Here is a 13,443-nt window from a genome sequence, read left to right as displayed (position 1 = left end):
GGGAAGCTCCACACCTTTTCCTCGCACCTGGTCTTCTGCGTCTCTTCGGCACACCTGACTGTTCTAGAGTTATGTCTTTTTATAAAAAGCCAGGAATTTAGTAAATAAGATGTTCCTTTGAGTTCTGGGAGCTGTGCTAACAGGGGAACCGGGGAGGCAGTCAGGGGACCCCCCCAAACTGCAGTGGGTTGGTCGGAAGCGCAGGCGATAACATGCACTGTGATTGGAGTCTGCAGGCAGACAGTGTCCGATTGGACAGCAGGTGTCCCAGAGGGCTTGGTGGTGGGGAGCCCTCGCATGTTGGAACTGGTGACCACAACTGTCCGGTGGGCACTCATGCAGGGGTAGAGGTGAGTTCACTCTTCCAGTAGTGTGGGATGGCTGGGCCTTTGCTGTTCACAAACCACCCTCTTGAGGGACACTTAAGATGAGCCTTGGGTTCTCCCACCTATCCTGGGACTTTGGGTCATAGCAAACCAAAGACCCCTGGTGAGAAATGCCTTCCCAATGTCAGCCCCCTGCCCCGGCCTCTCTTCGGAGCTCATCCATCGGTGACATCCGCACTTCTACAGAGAGGAGGAGGAGGAGGAGAGTGAGGAGGAGGGTTGCTGTTCCCTCTTTATATTCAAGGGCATTCATAATTAGAGCAATTTTATTAAATCTTTAAAATAAATAATCCCAAATTACATTTTAACGTAGCCTGTTTCATTGTAATTAAAGTGCCCTGGTAAATGTGAATCACCCAGAGGAATTCAAGGCCTCCATTTACATTTCTAAAACAAGTGTGCAAATTCTTTTTTTTTTTTTTTTTTTAATTTTTTATTTATTTTCAGCGTAACAGTATTCATTGTTTTTTCACCACACCCAGTGCTCCATGCAATCTGTGCCCTCCCTAATACCCACCACCTGGTTCCCCCACCCTCCCACCCCGCCCCTTCAAAACCCTCAGGTTGTTTTTCAGAGTCCATAGTCTCTCATGGTTCACCTCCCCTTCCAATTTCCCTCAACTCCCTTCTCCTCTCCATCTACCCTTGTCCTCTATATTATTTGTCATGCTCCACCAATAAGTGAAACCATATGATACTTGACTTTCTCTGCTTGACTTATTTCACTCAACATAATCTCTTCCAGTCCTGTCCATGTTGCTACAAAAGTTGGGTATTCGTCCTTTCTGATGGAGGCATCATACTCCATAGTGTATATGGACCACATCTTCCTTATCCATTCATCCGTTGAAGGGCATCTTGGTTCTTTCCACAGTTTGGCGACCGTGGCCATTGCTGCTATAAACATTGGGGTACAGATGGCCCTTCTTTTCACTACATCTGTATCTTTGGGGTAAATACCCAGCAGTGCAATTGCAGGGTCATAGGGAAGCTCTATTTTTAATTTCCTGAGGAATCTCCACACTGTTCTCCAAAGTGGCTGCACCAGTTTGCATTCCCACCAACAGTGTAAGAGGGTTCCCCTTTCTCCACATCCTCTCCAACACACGTTGTTTCCTGTCTTGCTAATTTTGGCCATTCTAACTGGTGTAAGGTGGTATCTCAATGTGGTTTTGATTTGAATCTCCCTGGTGGCTAGTGATGATGAACATTTTTTCATGTGTCTGGTAGCCATTTGTATGTCTTCATTGGAGAAGTGTACTTTTAATGCCATTCCAATCAAAATTCCACCAGTATTTTTCAAAGAGCTGGAGCAAATAATACTAAAATTTGTATGGAATCAGAAGAGACCCCGAATTGCTAAGGAAATGTTGAAAAACAAAAATAAAACTGGTGGCATCACGTTACCTGATTTCAAGCTTTATTACAAAGCTGTGATCACCAAGACAGCATGGTACTGGCATAAAAACAGACACATGGACCAGTGGAACAGAGTAGAGAGCCCAGATATGGACCCTCAACTCTATGGTCAAATAATCTTTGACAAAACAGGAAAAAATATCCAGTGGAAAAAAGACAGTCTCTTCAATAAATGGTGCTGGGAAAACTGGACAGCTATATGTAGAAGAATGAAACTTGACCATTCTCTTACACCGTACACAAAGATAAACTCGAAATGGATAAAAGACCTCAACGTGAGACAGGAATCCATCAGAATCCTCGAGGAGAACATAGGGAGTAACCTCTTTGATATCAGCCATAGCAACTTCTTTCAAGATATGTCTCCAAAGGCGAAGGAAATAAAGGCAAAGATGAACTTCTGGGACTTCATCAAGATAAAAAGCTTCTGCACAGCAAAAGAAACAGTCATCAAAACAAAGAGGCAACCCACGGAATGGGAGAAGATATTTGCAAATGACAGTATAGATAAAAGGTTGATATCCAGGATCTATAAAGAACTCCTCAAACTCAACACACACAAAACAGATAATCATATCAAAAAATGGGCAGAAGATATGAACAAATTCTTACTTAAAAAGCACCTCGGCTCAGCCATCCCTTCCTCCAGGAAGCCCTCTGTGACCTCCCTCAAAGTAGATGAAACCCCTGGTTCAGGGCCTTCTGGCTCGATAGAACTTTTCTCCCTGTCACTCAAGAGTCCGAAGCTCTTGATTCCTGGCTGATCTTCTGATTCCTCTGTCCAGGGAGGACACGGCCAGCGAGGTGGCTCCCTCTTGTATCCCCAGGGCGTGGCCCAGCGGCTGAGACACTCAGTGGATGAGCGGTGCTGTTCCTCCTACTGGAGAGAGCAGAGCATGTGTCCCTGCTCCCACCTTAGCAGCCTCCTCTGAAAAGGTGGGACACGCTGTCCTAGCACCCATGGGGCTATTTGATTTTGGCTTGTTCCATTTGGGACGGTTTTTGCTCAAGATGATCAAACCCAGAGCAGGGGACATGCCACCGTTGAAGGGGTCAGAAAGCAGCCCGCAAGATATTAATCAGTGCTGCCGCAATGGGCAACAGCTAGAAAGAGCAGGCCTTATTTAAAGAGCGTGGGGCTCTTTTTCCTGATTCCCTATGATTGATCGTATCTTGGAAATTTCCGGACAGAATTACAATCTTAGCACTTGTTTTGGACTGAATTGTGTCTCCTGAAATTCATATACTGATGCCCTAATCCTCAACGTGACTATATTTGGGGACGGGGCTTTTAAGGAGCTCATTAAGGCTAAATGGGTATAGGAGTGCATCCTCATCCGATAGGACTGGTGTCCTTAGAGGAAGAGAAAGAGACATCGGAGCTCTCTCTCCACACACACGGGAAAGGCCACCGCAGGACAGTGGCCATCAGCAAGCTGAAGAAGGAGGTCTCTGCAGAAACCTACCTGCCCTCAGACGTCCAGCCTCCAGCACCATGAGAACATAAACCTCTACTGTTTGCGCTGCGCTGTCTGTGAAACTCGGTTCCTGCAGCCCGAGCAGACTAATTCAGCGCCCGTCTCTGCTTTTTCAATAACTATGTGTTTGATTTTATCAAATAAACCTGGGAAAATAAGCAAGGTGATTGACTTCTGAAAGTGGGACTGTTCGGACACCAAGTGTGGAGTTGATGTCCCTTACACTGTAGCAGGTGGGAGCAGCTAAGACTTCACTCACTTTGGACTTCAGCTCCCCTGACCTTGTGTGATCCTTTACACCCTCCCTATAACTCAGTGTTCTCAACTGGGAGCACTGTTGTCCCCTACCAAGCTAGGGTCATTTGACAATATCTGGAGACACTTTTGATTGTCACAGCTGAGGGCACATTACTGCTGGCTTCTGGCCAATGGGGATAGGGATGCCACTAAATGCACAGGACCACCCCTCCCACCCCACTTCCACACAGACTGGCCTTGCTGCAAAGCGTGGGCTGAGAAGCCTGTTTTAATTCCAAAGATTCAAGTTCTAAGTTCAAACCCCAGCTTCCTTCAACTAAACCAATCATTTGCTGAGGTGTGTGAAAATTCTATTGTAGAGACCAGAAGAAAATCACGGAAGAAAATAAGAAGGAAGGAAGGAAGGAATGGAGAGAAGGAGGGAGGAATGGAGGGAGGGAGGGAGGAACGGAGGGAGGGAGGGAGGGAGGGAGGGAGGGAGGGATCATTAGCGTTCAGTGGGGTTTATTAAAATCAAACAATTAGTCTTATCACATCATAGTTCGAATAAAACATCAGCTACCAAATAAGATGAATGTTCTTTTTGACGCTGACTTTGTCACCTTGGTGTGTTGTTGGACGGGTCTCACACCGCAACAACGGCAAGGGAGAGCCCGCACAACCTTCTCTCTGTAAATACAATGTCATCCAGCAGAGGGGCTGGTGATTACAGCCGCAGGAGACCAAGCTTCCCAACACATGCTTTTCCTGCTTCACATTTTACAATTTAATAATATCTCGTATAATTATACACTGTTACAGGCTGTGATGTCAGAGGCGCGCTCTGAACTCTTCTTGCGCGGGGGGCATTTTTCGGTGGCTGGGCTGCACCCAAATGCTTTCCCGGTCTTCAAGATGTGCTGGTCTTTTTATAGATCTCACTAATAGAAACAGAGAAAGCAACAGCGAGACAGCTGCTACCAAGGACCTCTTTGTGCCCTCCGTGGTGCTAGGGCACTGTGGCATTCAGGGAGGTGAGGCTCGGCTTTTGGGGGGCACCATAGGGCTTCAACCATGGAAACAACCTGAACCTACAAGACGCGTGCCCAGTCAGTGCACTGCTCCTGACCTTGTCTTCCTCCAGCCCCTGGGTATGAGTTTCCCTGGGCTCTCATGGCCGAGTCCCGACAACTGGGAGGCTGAGACAGCAGAGGTAGGCTGCTCTCGGGCTGCAGACCAGAAGTCTACGGTCAAGGTATGAGCAGGGCCATGCTCCCTTTGGAGGTGCTGTGAGGAGTCTGGTCTGGGTTCCTCCCCAGTGCCTGTAGATGGCCATCTTCTTCCTCCCTCCGTGCCTGCCCCTGCATCCAAATTCCCCCCTTTTATGAAGACAGCAGTCATATCGGATTAGAGCCCCCTTAATGACCTCATGCTGTGGACTGAATGTTCTTGTCCACCCCCCAACTAAGGAGATTGAAACCTAAACTTCCAGTAGGATGAAATGGTGGGGGGATGGGCTTTTGGGGGTGTTAAAGTCATGAGCGAGGAGAAAAATTCTCGGTGCCAGCCTCAGATGTAACCACTCCACAAGGAGGCACAGGTTGAATTTACTCCTGCTTGTAGGACGTACCAGGAAGGACATCTAAACAATTTGTTTCACGGTGGGGTGCTGGAGATCTGACCAGTTCCAAAAGCCACTTTTCTAGCCCAACCTACTGCCACCAGTCACCTCTCTTTATTCTTGTAATTCTAGAAGATTAGCATTACCGTAGCTCTTCTAAGGACCTAAGAGCTCTACCACTACCCTAGAGAGAACCAGAAAGCCCTGGTGTGTCACGAACGTGTCATTGGGAAACTTGCTTCCACGCGGGATTTTGTATTTTCAACTTAGGAGACGAGCCCAGCCCTTTGGCTTTGTCGTGACTTTGGCTGAGCGCTGTTGTTATGGTATCGGAGATCCTCTATCTGATTATCCATGTTCTGTTTTCTCTCAATACAGAATTTCTTGTCTGTGAAGCAGGCAGTGACCCTGCACAGCTCTCACGGGGATATTCACTCTGTCATCTCGGTGAAGACAGCTTTGAGGGCAATGAGCCTCGTCCCAAAAACCTCAGATGAATCGGGACCCACAGGACCCGTGTTCTGCTGGACCCTGACTCCCTGACTCGGAAGCATGTGCCTGAGTCAAAGCCCCCGATGAAGTCATCACTCTCCCTCCTCATTTCTCGGCTTGCTCCCCTTGACCCGTGTCCACCTCCCAGTCTGGCCAAAACTCCTCAAGCAAGACAGACGGCGTGCTCTGCCCTGCAAATCGAGACATAACATACTCCGTCGATTTAAATGATGTCCATGACTTTATGCCATATTGACAAACGGAAGAGCACTCTCGCGGCAACGGGGTGGCATTTCGTGCAACAGCAGTGGCAGAGGCTTGTGATCATCAGTGAATTAATACGATCCAGGGTCTGCTCGTGGCCCCCGGGACGGCCTTTACCATCAGCACCGTCCCCTTCCTACTTCCTACCAATGGCTTCCCTACGAGCATTCTAGCTAATTTTCTCTCACCTTCTGTTACAGGTTGCATTGTGTCCCCGCCAAAAACTTAGATCGCCGCCCTTCCCCCTGGTACTTGTGAACGTGACCTTATTTGTGGGTAGGTCTTTAGAGATGTGCTTGAGCTCTGGGAAGCCCCAAGGGAGGGTGCTAATCTGAAGAGTAGTTTCCCTAGAAGAAAAGGGGATGCCACGTGAAGACAGACCCTGGGGAGGCCGCTGGGGGGGGTGGGAGGAGCTCGGAGCAGAGCAGCTGCAAACCTAGCCATGCCTGGGCTGCGGGGGCCCCGCAGCCGGCGGAAGCAGGGAAGAGGGAGCTTCGGAGCCCCCCAACACCTTGATGCCACATGTCTGCCCTCCAGAGCCAGGCGAGAACAGGAGCTGTGGCTTCCAGCCACCCAGATGACAGCACTTGGTTCCAGCAACGCCCGAGGCACGGCGCCCAAGCCACCTCCTCTGCCAACCATCTTCCGAGCTGGGATTGGGCTGGGGTACAGCGGCGAGGCACAGCCCATTTACTTAAAACTCATCCCGGCAAAATTTGGCCGAATTCATTTTAGGCCAAAAAACAAAACAAACAAACAAAACTCCTCTGAAGTGGATGAACTCCTGTGTTCCAGGCGGGACAGATGACAAGCCTACCGCTGCTCGCCCGCCGGTTTTGCCCGCGAGTGGGGACTTGGCCTGAGCAGCTGCACGGCGAGGTGGAGGGGTCCCCGTGGGGGGCCAGACCACGGCGCAGGGTGGCACCGGGCCTGTGCCTCCTGGCTGGCTCTGGGACCAGTGCGGGACGCCAGGCAGGCAGGTCCAGCCAGGGGTGTTTGTGTCACCACCGGCCGTCTGCCTCCTCTCCCCTTCAGCAGCCCCCTGCACTATGGCTGATCGGCCTGGCTCGGCTTCTTCCCTTACAAAAAGCCCTCACCGGGGAGAGGTTACATGCACGGGCCGTGAGACAATTAAGCACTCACACTTGGAAGGCCAAAGAGGGGCTAAGGGAAGACCACAGAGGAAAGAGACAAAACCCTGAGACACAGCCATCAACCACCCACTTAGGACTATGTTGGATCCTCCTGGCAGCTAGAAAGGGTGAATTTTACGAAGCAGGTACGTCCCCATCAATCTGCTGTAATAATGGCCATTAATGGCCCCAGCCTTTCAATCTAGAGGATTGAAAGAAAACAGAGGCAGAAGAAGTTGTGATTAGCTTTGCGTCTAAGCAGGTTTCTGAAGGGTGACAGGGACCCACCCACCCCACAGCCCCGGCTCTCAGTGGAGCTGCTGTTCGGAGTCTATGATCGGGGCAGTGGTGGTCAGCTTGCTGCCTGTCCCAGCCAGGTGCATGAGTCCTGGAGAAGAGCCTCTGACACCCTCCAGGATGACTATGGCTGTCTTACCACCAAACCTGGAGTCTGGCCCAGGAGTGACTCTCGGTGACTCCGTCCGTACCCGCATTTCCCAGGATTATTCTGCCACGTGACCCAGGTCAGCTCTCTCTCAGAACCTGCCTTGTGCCCAGCAAGATACCCTTGGGGGTACAAGAGCCAGTATATGGGGTACAAGAGCTGGCATATGGCCCTAGAGGAGAGCACTGTCCACAGTGGGCCACGCTCTGCTACAGCCACTCAGTCAACCACATGGGCCACCTTGGGCACCGTCCATAGCACCACCGTGGATGGGCCACTGAACAGAAGGGCAAGCAGGCATGCTGTGTGGAAAGGCTCCCCCTTAGAAGGGTGATGAGTTCATGCCTGCTGCTGGGAAGAGCGGCTCTCTGAGCTCCCAGGCAGGGTCCAGGCCCCCTCGACCAGGTCAGCGTGCTCCACCTGATCCAGGACACTCGGCACAGCGGTGGCTGTCTACCACCTGTCCTCCCAGGCCAGCAATCCCAGCCTGGCTGCGCAGTGACCCGGAGAGATTCACAACCACCCATGGCTGAGCGTTACCCAAGAGGTTCTGTTTAATTTTCCCTCGGGAAGTGGACATCCGACTTTCTGAAGACAGACCCACACCCCCACCCAGATGAGTCTGTGTGTCGCCAGGTTGAAAAGAGATGAATGAGAATACAAACCTCTGTCATCCTCGTATTACATCCTATTCTTTTCTTACTTTCTTTCAATTACAAATCCTAGCACAGTCTACCCTACTGAACAAATGTCCCATGAACGAATGGAGGAGGGAGAGAACCAAACCTTTCTGTGGCTTCCTCACGTTGAGAGGAAGAGTTTTAAACGTGTCTGCCGATTCCAGGGATGTAAGGTGGTTACTTTCCGTTACATTTTCATTCGCTGGGACTTGTCATTTGATAAGAAAGGGGAAACGCTGTAGGAAAAGTGAACAAGGGGTTTGTCACACTTGCAAAACTGACAAACAGCAAACCTGTCTGACTCAAATAAACCGAGAGTAATTTGACTTCGGAATTAGATCACCATGAGGGAGGCAGACACGAGCCACGGCTTGTGTAAATGGAAGCAAGCAGGACCGGTGAGTGGAAGGGGGTCCAGCGAAACCATCTGCCGGGGTAGCTGGGACACGGGGTGTGTCTTCGTTCAGTAAAAACGCCAGCATCTGATCAAGCTCAACCCACTGGCCTTAAACCTTTACACAGTAGGGAAAACCCTTCAGACAAGCAGGAGGTTAAGAAATAATTTTGAAAATACAGAAGTAATGAAGGGAAGTAGGCACAAGTTATGTGAAACCTACCAGTGTGGGATTCTTCAAGGAACTGGATGTAGAGAAACCTCCAATCCCAGAGATGAAAGCATTTCTAAGTAGGTAAACAGAACAGTGAAGTCACTGACTGAGAGAGCAGGGGGAAATAGGTTTTCATAAAGAAAATAACAGCCTTTTTATTATTAATGCATCTTTTTACTCCTTAAGAAAATATATTTAATAATGTTCTTACATTAGGCTTCTTTTTTTATTAAAAATGTGCTATGTTAATTCATATGCTGTGCTCCACCGAATTAAAATGTCCTTGAGAATAAGAATGATGCGTTCCTTCCTCCTACCGTGTACCAGTGCGATGCCTAATGCCTTTCTACTGGGGAACATCAGCCTAGAGCATCTTAATCTAATTATGTCATCTATGGCAATATATGCATGTAAGTATATGATATATAAATAATATTGTATGATATATATTATATATTGTATGTTATAACGGCACTAAAAGTAATTATTTTATTCTATTTATTAAAGAATATCATAATTTATGTAGCATTTCTGTACAGTGTAATTATATTTATAATTTCCTAAATATAAGATAGTTGGAAGTATATCATATTGGAGATGCGTAAGTCTCTCTGAATTAAGACACAATTTGTATAGTTTGTGCCTAAAGATCTCTGACGGATGGGTGGACGGATGGATGGATGGACGGATGGATGGATGGATGGATGGATTTATTGATAGATAGACCTATATTTGGAATCTAATGACATTTTATTATAGAAGAACTATAAAAGAGTTAACACGCTTGATAAAACTACAGTTCATAAGATTCTCCCAACATTTCTCTGAAAAGACTTCTTTTATGGCTTCTTTTAAGACTTAAAGAACAGCCTCACATGTTCACAAGTAAATATATAGAATTCAATACTCACCAAATTTATGCTCGAATGGTCAAAGGAATTAAGGATTTGGTAAATTCCCAGCACCAATTAGCTTCCTTAGGGATAGTCGCAACCTCAAAAGCACGTGCTTTCACCTAAGTCTCTAAGAAAGTAGTTCTGGGCAGGGTCTCTCCTGTGCTAAGTACCCATCCTTCTTAGGGCTGAGACAGGTGAACACAGAGACAGGTTAAAACAGGAGTCAAGGAGTCAAAGCCTGAGTGATTTTACCTCCAGGGAACATCTGGCAACATCCAGAGACATCTGTAGTCCTCAAAACTGGGGCAAGGGGTGCTCCTGGTGGCTGGTGGGTAGAGACCAAGGATGTTCCTCGGAGCCCCAGAATGTACACGGCACCCCCACAGCAAAGAGGTATTTGACCCAGAAAGTTAATAATATCAAAGTCAGAAAACCCTGGGTTGAATTAATGAAGCTTTAGACACCTGAAATGAAAATAGAGGTGAAGATGAGTGTCATCCAAATCTTTTAGATCACTAAAGGAGTGGCCACAAATATTGCCTGAGTGCCTAATATGTGCCAGGAATTTGGGAGAATTTAGTATATCGAATGCTCGATGGAATCATTGGGAGGCAAGCTGTTACCTTGTTTTTATTAATAAGGGAAGTTAAGTTTCCAGAAGTTAAATAATGTGCCCCAAATTATGATGGTGTCCATAGAAACAACCCAATACACTACTCGCCAGAAGCCTCTACTTATCAAATCAAAAAGCCTTGCCAAAGCATGGAAGATGCTAGTTTAAGGCTAAGAAAAGTATGGACAGCCTCACATGGTCATGAGTAGATATACAGAATTCAATACTCACAAAAGCTAGTCGAAGCTAAGAATAAATATAGCTTCCCAAGATGCTATACGAATGTACTAATAATATTATTAATGGCATTTGTACAGAAAGCAGGCTGTTGGCTGCATGTTTCTGAAATCGACATTAGAAAGGACTGTCATATCTTTCTAGAAACTTCCTTAAGACTAGGCCAATTCTGGGTCTCTCACTCAACAGTCAATCAACAATTGCTTGTCAATTACTCTGAAATTCTTGGTGCTCTGGTCAAAGACAAAATTCAACAGAATGGGCCACGGATATTTCCAGGCTTGATGATTTGTAAGTTAGATGTTCTTAGGTAAGAGAAAGAGAGAGATGAAGGAAGGTAGGAAGGAGGGAAGGGGGGAATGAGGGGAGGAAGGAAGGAAGGAAGAAGCAAGGGAGGGACGGGAGGGGAAGGATAGACGAAACAGAGAGTGGATGAAGCTGGCTCAGGAAATGACAGGATTGGGGGCAGTTACATTGAAGAATACATAAACACATTTCAACCACCAATTCAGGGAAATCTCCTTGAAGACAGGGTAATATATTCAGGCATAGTTTCCAGATTTCTCCACTCATGTATTTCTATTTTAACACAATTTTCAAATCTGGATATATGAATACAAGTCCCAAATCTGAATATTTTTAAATTTTACTGTTTTCTAAAACTCAGCAAGTCTGCAACCTTTAAATAAGGAGATTTCACCTGTCCTCATGACCTCAGACTTTGTGACGTTTGCGTACCAACAGGAGGTGGCTCACAGTCTCCGCTCCGCACGCGGACTCCGTCTATGTCCCAGGCATGGCTTTCGTGTATTACTTTTAAAAATAGCCCACTTGGGTTCCATGCCAGAGCTGGCTCCTCGGTGGCTTCTGCATTTGCTTGGAGAGGTTCCCAGGCTGGAGGGTCGGCGGAGACGTGTGGGAGAACGCAGGTCCCAGCCAAACCTGATGCAGCCCTAGGCTCAGGAACCGCTAACCAGAGGCCCACGGGACTGCTTTTGTTCCTGTCCCTGAAGCTTTCCAAGAGGCCCTGCCACTTGGGAGCCTGCGTCTGAAATCCAGGGTTGGACCAGATGTGTCTTCGGGGCTCATCCAGCTGGAGGCAGGGGGAGCAAAGAGCCCCACAGATACCAGCCTCTCCTCCCACCTAACAGGGGCTGGGCTCGGCTCAGCTGGGCCACCTCTGGCCATGCTCCTCTACCCCCTTCTTTCTCTTACAGAGCCCCGGGGGCCTAACCCTTCCACCCTTAAGTAACAGTGTGAGGGGACAGGGGAGGAAAAAACCCTTTTAATCTCACTGGGTGCATTGTCTATGTTGGGGATGGGAAGGGAAGGCAGAGAAGGGCAGTGGGGAGGGGAGAAGCAGAGGGGAGGGGAGGGGAGGGGTGGAATGGGGTGGGAGATTCCCCTCTGCCCCTCACACCCTCTACTAAGGACACAGCCCCCATCAGCACAATCCCTAGGCCCTCGGTGAGCATCTAGGGTACAAGGGGCTCTGCTGGGTGTTGAGAGGTCCGGAAGAGAACGTGAGGTCTCTGGTCATGGGCAGTTCGTGACTCACTTGGGGAAAAGAAAAAGCCAAGCCATCCATTAAAGGGATGTGCTTTCCGATAGAGGCGTGAAGGCAGAGCAATAGGGCTCAGGTTCCTCTCCTGCCCCTTCTGTCCCAGGTCCCACCTGGTTCCACTGAGAGTCCCAGCACCACATCCTGCGATGAGCAAGGGGAAGCCCCAGGGGTCCCAGCAAAACAAACAGCAAGTGAGCCCCCTGGGAACAGAGGTGCAGTGTGTGTTCCTGTCTGTCTGAAGGATGGTGAGGACTGAGGGTAGAATGACGGTCCAGGAAATCGTTCCATACCCTAAAGTTTCCAAGGCCACTGGGCGCCTTTTCCGGCACACAACAGTGTCCCAAGGACAACCACATTCAGTCCAGCACGCTTCAGAGTGAGCCTTGACAACGTAGTGCTTCCCCAAGTAGCCGGGGAGGAGGGTGGAGAACGGAAGCCACCGCCGTCTAGAGCAGACACGGAATCCACACGCAACCACGTCTCCCCGCGTTCCGCACAAGCGCAGAAGGGCGGCTCCTTCAGCAGGGTGTGCCGGCTTCCTGGGACTCCCACAGCAAAGCGCCATCTCCTCACAGTTGTGGAGGATAGAAATCCAAGATCAACCCTGGCACAGACACGGCTGGTTTCTTCTGAGGCTTCTCCCTTGGACCCCGAGATGGCCAGCTTCTCCCTGTGGCTCCCCACGCTCCCCACTCCGTGGGTGTGGTCTGTGGCCTAATCTCCTCTTCTCCAGAGGACACCAGTTGTCCTGGCTCAGGGGCTCACGAAGGACCTCATTTTGCCTTAATTCCTTAATTCCAAAGGCCCCCATTCCCCAGACAGTCGCAGTCTGAAGTCCTGGGGGGCGGGGTCTTCAAGGTGTAGGTTTGGAAGGTGGGGAGGACACGGTTCAGCCCACAACAGGGGAGATCTGCGAGTGTGTGTCTTGGGATGAGCGGGGACACAGCACTCCCCTCGCCCCGACCCACACTCGTGGATGTGTGGCTGAATAACCCAAGTAACCGGTACTCCAGGGGCCACAGGTAAACTGAGGAAGGTGAGCTCAGGGTGTCTCACGGGGAGCGAGCCCCTCAGGGCGAAGGAGAGATCGTTTGCCAGCAGAGAGAACAGAGAGTGGGGAGGGGAGCAGGGGGCGGCGGGGGGAGATGGGGCAAGGCGGGGGGGGGGTAGCCCTGGGGGCAGCGGGGTGAACAGGAGGGCTGGAGGGGCTGGAGCCCACACCAGGCCCCGGTGCTCGGACCAGGCGGGCAGTTCAACGCACACATGTCATGAGAGGAAACAGCTGAGACCACTGGAGAGCGATCCATACCTCAGGGCCAGTGTTTCCTCTGACTCTCAAAAAATATAAATACATTGGCAAAACAACGCTC

Source organism: Martes martes, assembly GCF_963455335.1.
Source record: "Martes martes genome assembly, chromosome: 5".
Classification (NCBI taxonomy): Eukaryota; Metazoa; Chordata; class Mammalia; order Carnivora; family Mustelidae; genus Martes; species Martes martes.
Note: the sequence above shows the minus strand (reverse complement) of the source record.